Source organism: Cenococcum geophilum (genome assembly GCF_001692895.1).
Source record: "Cenococcum geophilum 1.58 unplaced genomic scaffold K441scaffold_88, whole genome shotgun sequence".
Lineage (NCBI taxonomy): Eukaryota > Fungi > Ascomycota > Dothideomycetes > Gloniales > Gloniaceae > Cenococcum > Cenococcum geophilum.
In genome coordinates, this window is record NW_027137646.1 from 104717 (window position 1) to 117078 (window position 12362).

Genomic DNA, 12362 nt, shown 5'->3' on the forward strand with positions numbered 1-12362 from the left:
TAATCTTGGCTACTATAAGCCTCCTATTAACTAACTTATTTTTATAGATTCGCCACCTTATTGTCGAGGTGGCGTTTCCTAGATATTAGCGCGGTCAAAGCTATAATCCACTTTATAAAGGAGGTAGAATATTTATACCTAAGTAAATAAGATACACTAAGCGTATAAGCCGATTTCAATAAATAAATACTCCTAAGGACCCCCTCTCCTACCTATACCTCCTAATTAACCACACTATAAGCCTCTACCTTACGTGCTTCCGCTAGTGCGTCGCCGATTAAGAAGTGTATGATACTGGAACTGCCCTATAAACTTAACGCATTATAAACTATTAAGAGACTAACTGCTAAATAACCGATTTACACTCGCCGTATTTAAAGATATAAACCAGCGAGCTAAGGTGCTAGTTTAAAACTATGCTAGCTACCAAAGGATCGATCGCAATAATTGTACTTATACTAGGGCGGAAGCTAAGGACTTATAGTGCTGCTAGAGAGCTTAAGGACTACCAAACTACTGGTTGTATTTATTATACTTATATAACAAAGCGTGAGCTAGGGAGCTAAGGTGTTAGTTAAGAGCTTACTGGCTTCAGAATAAGCGGTTATAATTGTCGCACTTATATACTAGAGCGTAAGCTAGGAAGTTAAAGTGCTGGCTAATAGCTTATTAGCTGCCAAATAACTAATTATAGTTGTTGCACTTGTATAGTAGAGTGTAAGCTAGGGAGTTAAGGTGCTAGTTAAGGGCTTACTAGCTGCTAAATAACTAGTCGCGTTAAGAATTTAATAACCTTAACCCCCTCTATCCTGCCTCCTTTAACTTCCCCTTAACGCACTCTACCGCCTTCTTTAATATAACTATCTCCTCTATATACGCTCCACTCTTAATATATTAAGTTAACCCACTTAGCGTAGAGAAGTGCTTTATTATATCCTACACTTCTGTTTTACTAAGGGACGACAGTATAAGGGACAGTGGATAGTAGAATATCTTTAGTGCATAAACTGGCGAAGATAGATAACTTTAAAGAGCCTAAATACTGTAGAAAGCCTTATAGTTAGAATATAGCGGATATAAGATTTTAAGGATAAAAGGAAGGTAGGAAGACTGCAGTTTAGTAAATTATCTAGGAGTGGAAGGGCTATTAGTACTAGTGTTAGGTGTAAATATAATACTCCCCATTAGAGGTAAAGAGGAGTACTCCGTTTTAAGTATCTCTAGCTCTATCTCTACTAGGACGCTATTATTATAGGTAATTAGGCAATTAATATCCTTTTCTTAAACCGCCTTATTCAATTTCCACCACATTATCTTTAAGCAGCAGGACCCGCTTTTAAGGTAATAGAGTAGTGCCAAAGAACAACTAAAGCGCTTTTTACATTTCTTGTAAGCTATATATTGGATATTGCTAAGGGGGCGGTAGACTACTAAGGACTAGTGTTAGAGCAGAGCCATCTCGTTAGCGAACTCCTAGTTATACTCTTTATACACACGCTTATAGCGCAAGGGAGGAGCATAAACTTTAGTGGTGAGATACTGTTGTAAAGCGGGCTTATTGGCGAAGTTTTAGTCACAGTTATAGCAGCGGAACTCCGTTACGGAGGCCAAGGAGTGTAGGTTACAGTCCCTATAGAAACTATATCCTATAGACCTTTTAAACGCTTAAAAAGGTACGTAGCTAGTAAAGTCTACCTAGTTATAGATAGGGTAGGGGTTAGAGTAATATATAAAGCGGTAGTTAATAAGGGCTTTGGCGTAAGGAAAGAATTAATTACATTCTTTGCAGTGTAGTAGGAGTAATCCTTTATATATAGAGTCCTTATTATAGGTTAAGGAAAGATGGGAGTGGACGGCCTAGTGATGCTATACGAGACCGTTCTCCGTATAGAAAAGTCGATCGCAGTTCTAATATTAAAGGCGACGTTTGATCATCTAGTGCTATTTAAGTGCATTATAATCGCATAAAGGCATTTTAATATAAGAAACTGTAGTAATGAACGTTGAATTTGAAGTTTAGAAAGAGTAGGGTAAAGAAAAGATATCCCTTATAACGTTAGGGTCCTCAAAGTAAGTAGTCCGTGCGGGAAAACCTATAAATTTCTAAGTACAGGCACCGAATCCAGCTAATTTAATTAGTTAGTTCTTATCAATAACCTAAGGACCTATTTTAACGTTGTAAGGGATACCTATCCCGCTCCTTAACGCCTAAAAAGTTCTAAGCGGGGTTTTAGCTCGGACCAGACAGTTCTTAAAAAAACAAGATCCCCAATAAGGTCCAAAACGGGACCCTTTGCTCAGCATGTTGACCGCATAGTTATAGTCCCAACTAATAATTACGGATGAAAATGTCTTGAAAATCGATGGGTGATTCCTTCTAAATTAGACGGCCTTTTCACTGGCGTAAATATTTGATAGAAACATATTCTAGATGGATGTAAGTAGAGGTAATAGTGTAGTAGATATTTATCACATATCTAGGGGGGTTATTTAGCGCGGTTACGACCCGGGTTAATACAAGGTTAGGGCCACCCCTACTAATAACGCGCCCGACCCCGCACTTGGTTGCGTAGCAACTACCCCTAAGTACCCTCGCACGCAATTTTGGGCGAAAAGGTACACAATTTGAGTTTAATCAGTACTTCTAGGCGGTCGCGTAATGTTACTCTAAATTTAAAACACCTGCACTGTAGTAACCGAGACGCCTTAACGTAGGACTGTACTTTAGTAACCAAGACGTCTTAATATAGGACTGTACTATAGTTACTATAGTTCTATATTAAGGCGTCTTAGTTACTACAGTCCTATATTAAGGCGTCTTAGTTACTACAGTGCAGTCGTATATTAAGGCGTCTTAGTCACTGCAGTTATACATTAAGGCGTCTTAGTTACTGCAGTGCAGTCCTATATTAAGATATCTCGGTTACTAGTATAGTCTTATATCGAGACGTCTTAGTTACCGTAGTGCATTTGTATATAGAGGCGTCTTAGTTAGTTACCGTAGTGTAGTTATATATTAAGGCGTCTTAGTTACTGCAGTAAAATAACTATTTAGATATTCTTATAAAGCCAATCTAAAGAATGCCAACCTCGTAGCTGTTCTAGCTGGTTAATAGCCTATCTCTTATCTCTTACTATACCATCTTCTACGCGCCGTCTTATATCCTTAATTATCTTATGGCGACGGCTATAGAATATAGCCTCGCCGTCAACCTACTAGCGCGCCCCCTAGTAGCGATTAAGAGCTTTAATTAATGGCCTATCTGTTAGCCCTAAAGTCTACTTAGCCCAGAGCTAGAATACTAAATTACCGCCCTAAAGTATCTTATATTTTCTTAGCGGCGCCTATAGGTTAAGAATAAATAAAAGAGGTTAAGCGTTAGCTTGCGGTAGCTATAGTAGGGGTATAGTAGAAGCTTGCGGTAGCTATAGCGGGGGTATAGTAGAAGCTTACGGCAGCTGCTGTGGGGGTATAGTAGACGTTATAGTAGACATTATAGTAGATGGCTAAGCAGGCTCTACGGCGGTAGATAGTTAAGAACCCCTTAGTATCTCTATAGGGGTCGGATATATAAGAGAGGGTTTATCTAAAGACGGAATCTAGCCGTTAACGCGTTTAGGAACGGACGTGGGTATAGGTACGGGTATAGGTGCGGGTATAGGTACGGGTATAGGGCCGTCTAAAGACGGCCGTATGGACTCCATAGGCCCTATTTAGATACCTGTCTTCCCTTATTAGATCTATATAGGTGCGAATAATACTAATAACCTTTTTATCTCGCTAAGGCGTTCTAAGATCATCTATACGTGTAATTAAACCCCCTTTATCTCTAAGATCGCGGCCTTATATTTTAGCTTAGCTACGGCCTTATAAGCGGGCTAGTATTTCCGCATTATTATCTCGTCTAGCGTAACTACGCTAGCTAGCGAGCTTTTTACCCGCGCGGTAAACCTCTAGTACTCCTCGCAGCTAAAAAGGGAGTCCTTTTATAGAGGGTAGAGCGGGAACTGCTTATATAGAATTACTAAGTTCTATAATAGGATTACCCTAAGCGCGTGGAGGAGGCGTAGAAATCCTAAGCCTATAAGGTTAAGCCGTATAACCTTATTATCTGCCCTCTTTAGGTAGTAGGTCTCTATATATTTTAGCCAGACATTAGTCTTAGGCTATATCTTTAAATAGAGTACCTTCTCCGGTATCTCCTATACGCGGGGAAGAAAGTAGCCCTTTCCTTTCTTTAGGAAGCCGGCGATTAACCGTATAAACGTACGGGGTAGGTAGCTAAGGTAGGCTCCCGTTATCGCGTCTATATTCTAGCGTCTAGCCCATCTAATTTAGGTCTCCTTAACGCCGCTAAGCTTAGCGTGCCGGACGCTCTGCTTACAGGCGCTATAGGTCTTCTCTTTTAAATAAATCCCTACCCCCTAGAATATCTTTTTATTCNATTTAAACTGCGTATAATAGCTTAACGGCCGTTATAGTACTTTAATACTGCTAAGGAAGACGTATAGGTTATAGTAGTCCTTTAGCTGCCAAAAGGATAGGAAGCTCTTAGCGCCGTTCTTACCCTAGCGGTTAAAGAAGTAGAAGGCTATTATAGAGAGAGGGTAGAGGATAGGGTTAGTATTGCGTATATAGCCTATATACTTAACCTTGCCGTGCTAATTCTACTTCCCCTATATTATTGATATAATTATATACAGCGCTAACTCGTCTAGTTTAGGCCCTTCGTTCTCTAGTTTAATAAGGATAAGGTTAGTAAGCTAAACGTCCCATCTACTTTCACCCTAGGTAATAGTAGTATGGCCTAAGGAACGGGTTAGAAAACGGCAGCTATACGGACTAAATAGGGTATATATAAACCTAATAAATGCTCAGCTGCAGTTCAAAGGTAAGACTTAATTAAGCCTAGCTTTTTAGAGCCCATCTCCTAGCACTAAGTAATTACCTTTTTAAGCCCTTTAATGTTGTAGCCACTAGTAATTATAAATAGGCCTTAATTAATAAAGTTAACGCGTTAAATCCGGTTCTTGTTATAGCGGACGCTATTTAGTACCGCCGAGAGCTTTGCCCCCCGCAGTAGCTATAAGGTTTTACCTTTTGATTACTACGCGTAGAGCTTAGTAATAGCGGAGATGTAGCTATTTATAACTAAATATTAGACCGTCTTATCAAATAGGGCGTCTAGGGCCTCCTCGTCCTATATCTCTTCCTCCTTTATAGCTTCCTCCCCTACGGCTATAGCTGCCCCTGCGGCTGCCTTTCCCCCTAGCGGCCCTCCTGCGGTAATCTTCTACCTCTTCTTTACCCGCTTACTATCTTTCTATATCTCTTTCTATTTTAGCTTCCGTCTTTAATAGCCAGCGGCCCGCAATTCTTAATTAATAACTTACTGCTCTAAAAATAAGTAAAGCTTATCTTCCGTTACTTAGGCGCCGTCTATATTACCTTCTAGTCTTACGTACTAGTCTTTCTACTTTTTCTACTTTAGCTTATACGCCCTTATAGTATTCTTTAAGCGCTAGGCCTTATAAATATCCTATAGCCGTGCTGTCTAGGCCTTAAATTCATTCTAAAGGAGGCTATAGGGGGAGGAAGCTAGGGGGGCTTCTATAGTAGACTATAGGGTAAGAAGATTTTTAAGAGACTCTATATCCGTAAGAGGTAAGGGGGTAGACATATAAGCGCGGTATAGGTAAATAAAGCTACCAAACGCATAAATATTAATGGAGAAGGAGAAGAAGAGGGCTCTATATTATAGAATTAGAATTATAGTAGGCCTTTCTATATAAAATTAGAAGCCCTATGTAAGCTAGGAGCTAGCGCGGGCATAAGAATAGTAGAGGGTTAGAAAATAGGTTTGTTAAGGCGACGGTAAGGTTAATGGCGCGCGATAAGGACCTTTATACTAACCCAGTACTAACCTAGGCCTTAAAAACGCGTCTAAAAAGTAGGGGCCACCACTAAAGGGGGGGGGTAATATTTAAACGATATATTATAGACCTTAGGGGGTCGTGCGTAACCTAAGGTTACGCTAAGCTTAACCCGGACCTCTAATACCTATTATATATCTAGGGGGGTTATTTGGCGCGGTTATAACCCGGGTTAATATAAGGTTAGGGCCACCCCTGCTAATAACGCGCCCGACCCCGTACTTAGTCGCGTAGCGACCGCCCCTAAATACCCTCGCACGCAATTTTAGGCGAAAAGGTATATAATTTAAGTTTAATCGGTACTTCTAGGCGGTCGCGTAATGTTGCTCTAAATTTAAAACACCTATACTATAGTAACCGAGACGCCTTAACGTAGGACTATACTCTAGTGACTAAGACGTCTTAATATAGGACTGCACTATGGTCACTGTAGTCCTATATTAAGGCGTCTTAGTTACCGCAGTCCTATATTAAGGCGTTTCGGTTACTATAGTGCAGTTATATATTAAGGCGTCTTAGTTACTACAGTGCAGTCCTATATTAAGACGTCTCAGTTACTATAGTATAGTCCTATATTAAGGCGTCTCGGTTAATACAGTGCAGTTATATATTAAGGCGTCTTAGTTACTACAGTCGTATATTAAGGCGTCTTGGTTACTACAGTATAGTCCTATATTAAGACGTCTCAGTTACTAGTATAGTCTTATATTAAGACGTCTCGGTTACCATAGTGCATTTATATATAAAGGCGTCTTAGTTAGTTACCGTAGTGTAGTTATATATTAAGGCGTCTTAGTTACTATAGTAAAATAACTATTTAGATATTCTTATAAAGCTAATCTAAAGAATGCTAACCTTGTAGCTGTTTTAGCTAGTTAATAGCCTATCTCTTATTTTTTGCTATACTATCTTTTACGCGCCGTCTTATATCCTTAATTATTTTACGGCGATGGCTGTAGAATATAGCCTCGCCGTTAACCCGCTAGCGCGCCCCCTAGCAGCAATTAAGAGCTTTAATTAACGGCCTACCTACTAGCCCTAAAGTCTACTTGGCCCAGAGCTGGAATACTAAATTACTGCCCTAGAGCATCTTATATTTCTTTAGTAGCGCCTATAGGTTAAAAATAAATAGAAGAGGTTAAGTATTAGCTTGTGGTAGCTATAGCGGGGGTATAGTAAAAGCTTGCGGTAGCTGCGGCGGGGGTATAGTAAAAGCTTATGGCAGCTGCTGCGGGGGTATGGTAGACATTATAGTAAACGTTATAGTAGACGGCTAAGCAGGCTCTACGGCAGTAGATAGTTAAGGACCCCTTAGTATCTCTATAGGGGTTGGATATATAGGAGAGGGTTTATCTAAAGACGGAATCTAGCCGTTAATGCGTTTAGGAATAGACGCGGGTATAGGTACAGGTATAGGTGCGGGTATAGGTACGGGTATAAGGCTGTCTAAAGACGGCCGTATAGACTCCATAGGCCCTATTTAGATACCCGTCTTCCCTTACTAAATCTATATAGGTGTAAATAATACTAATAACCTTTTTATCTCGCTAAGGCGTTCTAAGATCGTCTATACGCGTAATTAAACCCCCTTTATCTTTAAGATCGCGGCCTTATATTTTAGCTTAGCTACGGCCTTATAAGCGGGCTAGTATTTCCGCATTATTATCTTATTTGGCGTAACTACGCTGGCTAGCGAGCTTTTTACCCGCGTGGCGAACCTCTGGTACTCCTTATAGCTAAAGAGGGAGTCCTTTTATAGAGGGTAGAGCGGGAACTGCTTATATAGAATTACCGAGTTCTATAATAGGATTACCCTAAGCGCGTAAAGGAGGCGTAAAAATCCTAAGCCCGTAAGGTCAAGCCATACAACCTTATTATCTACCCTCTCTAGGTAGTAAGTCTCTATACGTTTTAGCCAGATATTAGTCTTAGGCTATATCTTTAAACAGAGTACCTCCTCTAGCACCTCCCGTACGCGGGAAAGAAAGTAGCCCTTTTCTTTCTTTAGGAAGCTAGTGATTAACCGTATAAACGCACGGGGTAGGTAGCTAAGGTAGGCTCCCGTTATCGCGTCCGTATTCTAGCATTTAGCCCGTCTAATTTGGGTCTCCTTAACGCCGCTAAGCTTGGTATGCCGGACGCTCTACTTACGGGCGCTATAGGTCTTCTCTTTTAAATAAATCCTTACCCCCTAGAATATCTTTTTATTTTATTTAAACTGCGTATAATAGCTTAACGGCCGTTATGGTACTTTAATACTGCTAGGAAAGACGTATAGGTTATAGTAGTCCTCTAGCTGCTAAAAGGATGGGAAGCTCTTAGCGCTATCCTTACCCTAGCGGTTAAAGAAGTAGAAGGCTATTGTAGAGAGAGGGTAGAGGATAGGGTTAGTATTGCGCATATAGCCTATATACTTAACCTTACCGTGCTGATTCTACTTCCCCTATATTATTAACATAATTATATACGGCGCTAACTTGTTTAGTTTAGGCCCTTTATTCTCTAGTTTAATAAGGATAAGGTTAGTGTTAGTATAACTCTCTTTATTAACGTACACGAATATTACTTATAGTGGTACGTATGCGGTATTGAAGTTAGTAGTTAATTGTTTTTGTTTAGAAATAGGGGTTTACTCTAAGGTTAGATTAGCTAGTCTTGCTTTATAGTCTTATAACCATATTATATAACTAACATTCTGACACTAGAGCAACTCTAAGAAGAAGGCTAATCTACACTCTAAAGCTAAGTCTGTTTCTAGACTATTTATAGTATATATGTAATAGCTAAAGATCTAATTAATACGTAATAGTTTCTATACTCTTCTTATAGGTCTATAATTACATAACTAGTATTACGGCTTATACTAATACCTCTAAATAGAAGCTTGTAGAATGCTGTATTATAGGGACACTAAGCTAAGGAAAAGAAGGAGAAGGATTATTAGAGGTAGTAGGTTAATATGTCGCAAGGGCCGCTAAGGCGTTAGTAGTAAGTGAGCTAATAGTAATTTTCTATCCCGGGGATAGAAAATCCTAATTGGCTGGTTAAATTTAGGGCCCGTAGAATATGGCAGGTGATGTGCCCTAGTACTGTCACGACCCAAAAACCACCTTTTATTACTCTTTACACTCTACCTAACCTATAGCCTGTATATTAACCTAGTTCGTGTCAATAAGTCGCTATAGGGCGACGTAAGGCTTCCCCTTGGTTATCGCGTCCGCAGGGTTAGCTTCACTATTAATTTATTTAACCTCCGTAATCTGCCGACGTTTATAGGCTTGTTATAGGCATATTATATTAATTATTAATCGCTTCTTTTATATAGTTCTAAGTTGTATAAGATAGTTGTATAGCGACTTAGAATCGGTGTAAAGTATAAGTAGGAGGTTAATCTATAGGACCTTGTCTACTGTAGACTTAATGGCGACGGCGATATTAAAGCCATAAGCTATTCCGTAGAGTTTAAAAGCTAAAACGCTTCTAGTAACTCTTTTACACTTAATTAAGCTCTAATAGATGACGTTAGCCTTCTTAGTTGCGTTAGCTAGTATAATAATATAGCCAATTTACAAAGAGAGGTCCTTGTTATTAGTAAAGGAAGCGTCTATAAAGACTAAGAGCTATAGGGTCTTAGCCTCTAATTTAATAAACTTAAGACCTTTATATAAGTTCTAAATCTGCTAACTTAGGCGCTTATTTAACTTCTTTACATCTACCTTTTTAGGATTAGTTACCTGGGCAGCAAAGGATAAGTTAAATAAAGCCTCTAGTTAATAGACTGAGGTAATATAGGCTCCTTTGGCGCGTTAAGCGATATACTAGTCCTTTAGCATAAGTAGGCCGCGCGTAATTCCTCTGGAGCTAGTGCTATTTACTAGCGTAGTATTAACCACACTAAGGTTCTTATACTGGCGCTTTTGCGTTAGTGTAATACTCTTGTCTTATGCCAATTAAATAAGTCCTCTATTAAACTTGACTAGTATATTAGTGGTTAGTTGCTCTCGCTCCTTAGCTATAAATTTAGCCTTATATAGTTTACTTTATTTAGCCTTTATAAAGGTATTATCTGTAAGGAATAGCGTATTATTAGTCTATAAGCCGACAATTCCAAAAGGTTTATTGCTATAAAGTAAGTAAGGGTTGTACGTAGACTGGTCCATTCGTAGCTAATTGACGTAGTGTAAATAGTAGGTCTTAAACCAGTGGTTTCCAGCTTTAGGCACTCTATAAAGTAGCTTTATAACCTTTAGAATGGAGTCCTTATTAATTCCTAATTGTTTATTTAGCTTATATGGTGGTTATACATAGAACTTGCGGTTTAGGTTTGTAGTAGACTGGACGTAGGCTTGTAAGATGTCTTAGAGGTAGAGTTATGTTTATAGTAGCGTAGCAGCAATACAGAGAATTAGCCGCTGGCTAACTCATTAAATTGTTAGTAACTAAGTAAGGACTAGCTTTTTCTCTAAATTGTTATAGGCCTATATAATAAGTCGTGATTTCTTAAAGGCTTTATCAGTTCCCTTATTCTTAATCTTATTAACAAACCGTAAATTAAAGAGTCTAACCCCCTTTGGTATATTGTATAGCTTAATAATCTTAAAGACGCCTTTTTTAAGTAGGCCTATAACCTCCTTTTACCGTAAAGCGCTAAACTGGGCGTTGCTATCATTCTATAAGTAAATAGTAGTATCAGCTATATTTGCGGTATTATTGTTCTGCAAGTAGATAGCGATATTAGCTATGTCTATAATATTACCCGTAAGGGCATCTATGTCTATTATAGCGTCCGTAACAGCTGTGTTTGCAACGGCTATAAGTAATAGGTATTTGCGGGGGCGACCTCTACCTCGCTTTGGCGGTAGCTATAGTTTAGCTTTAGGTAATAATTAAGGTTTAGCTAGTATAGGTACTAGTTTAGCTAATTTGACAGACTCTTATAGTTTAACTAAGTCTTATAGGTCTAGTAGGTAAGGTTTTACAACTGTAGAGCGGAAGGTTGTAGGCCTATTTAGTAGCTTTACAGTATAGGTCTTACCGTTAATGGTAAGTAGTATATATAGCCCGTCCCAATAACCGCTTTAGCCAGTATTACCTTCTCTCCAGATTAAGACAGGCAAACTAGGTGGAAGGCTATAAATAGCGTTAGTTCGTTGTCTATTTCGCGTATTAAAAGTATTAGCGATCTGTCGTTCAGCTTAAAGCTTCTAGATTTCCACTATTGCTTTCTTAATAGCCGCAGCTCGCTATGCGACTAAAGGTAATGGTATATCCGATTTAACTATTCGGGGGTAGGCTCTAAAGACTAGGAGTGTAGGGACTAGGCCTTCTAGGCTAGCCGTATTATTAATAGCTTTAAAAGCCATTTATAGGGCTATCTCCTTGCTAATTTTAGGGATTTAGATGTAATAATTTAGTAGGCTCGTCGTAGCGGATTATAGTAGCGCTCTACTATTCTAATGGAATTGTGTAATTTAACTAAAACTGACTTTATAGTTACTCCTATAGTAGTAGCGTAGTGCTTAAACTCCTTACTAATAAAGTTCTTCCTAGCATCTGTGGTGATTAAGTTTAGTGGTCCTAAATAGCTATTAATCTAGCATATTTGTAGAACGTCCTAAGTGTACTTAGCGCTAATATCTCGTAGCCATCTACCAGTTTGAAATTAAGTTACTTTATCGACTATATATAGTAGGGGGGAGCCGCTAATATACATAATGTCGACGATAATATTGTAGTTAAAATTAATATTGTCTCGTAAGGTGAAGCGAAATCTACTTGGAGATCTGCTAAACTTCTAGCAGTAGTAGCAGAGTCTGGTTAGCTCTTTAATAGCGGATCTATTAGTATTATAGCCGTGGCCAGTCTTGTTAAGAAGCTTTTGCAGTTTATTAACTAACGGGTGACTAAATCGATGGTGTAGACGTCGTAGCTCTATATTAGTTAAGTAGTAAGGGTTCGCGTTAAAGGACTTAATTAGATAAGACTGTAAAGAGAAGCTCTATATAAGAAACGGGTGGCCAAATCGTCTAACTACTGGCACCTTTTTAGTGCGAGTGATAATGACGTCCTTTAGGTTATCGTATTTAATATAGAGTCTATCTATATCTACTAAGCAAAGTAGGAAAGGAGTATCTGCTTTAACGATATGGAATTGTATCTTGCCTATAGGGCTGTTAACGTCTATGGTTCTAATAGACGTAGAGGCTCTAATCCCGAATTAGATAGTTACTTAGCCCTTAGTTAACGTATTAAGACTTATAGACTTATCTACGGCCTATAGGGCTTGAAATTGGCTATAGCTAGCTATAGACTTACGCGAAGTACCTATATCGATTATAATTCCCATAAAGACCGTCGAGGTATATTATAACGCTATAGTTGTGGTCGTATTACAGGCAAATGGGTTAGTCTCTGTGTAAGGTTTTATG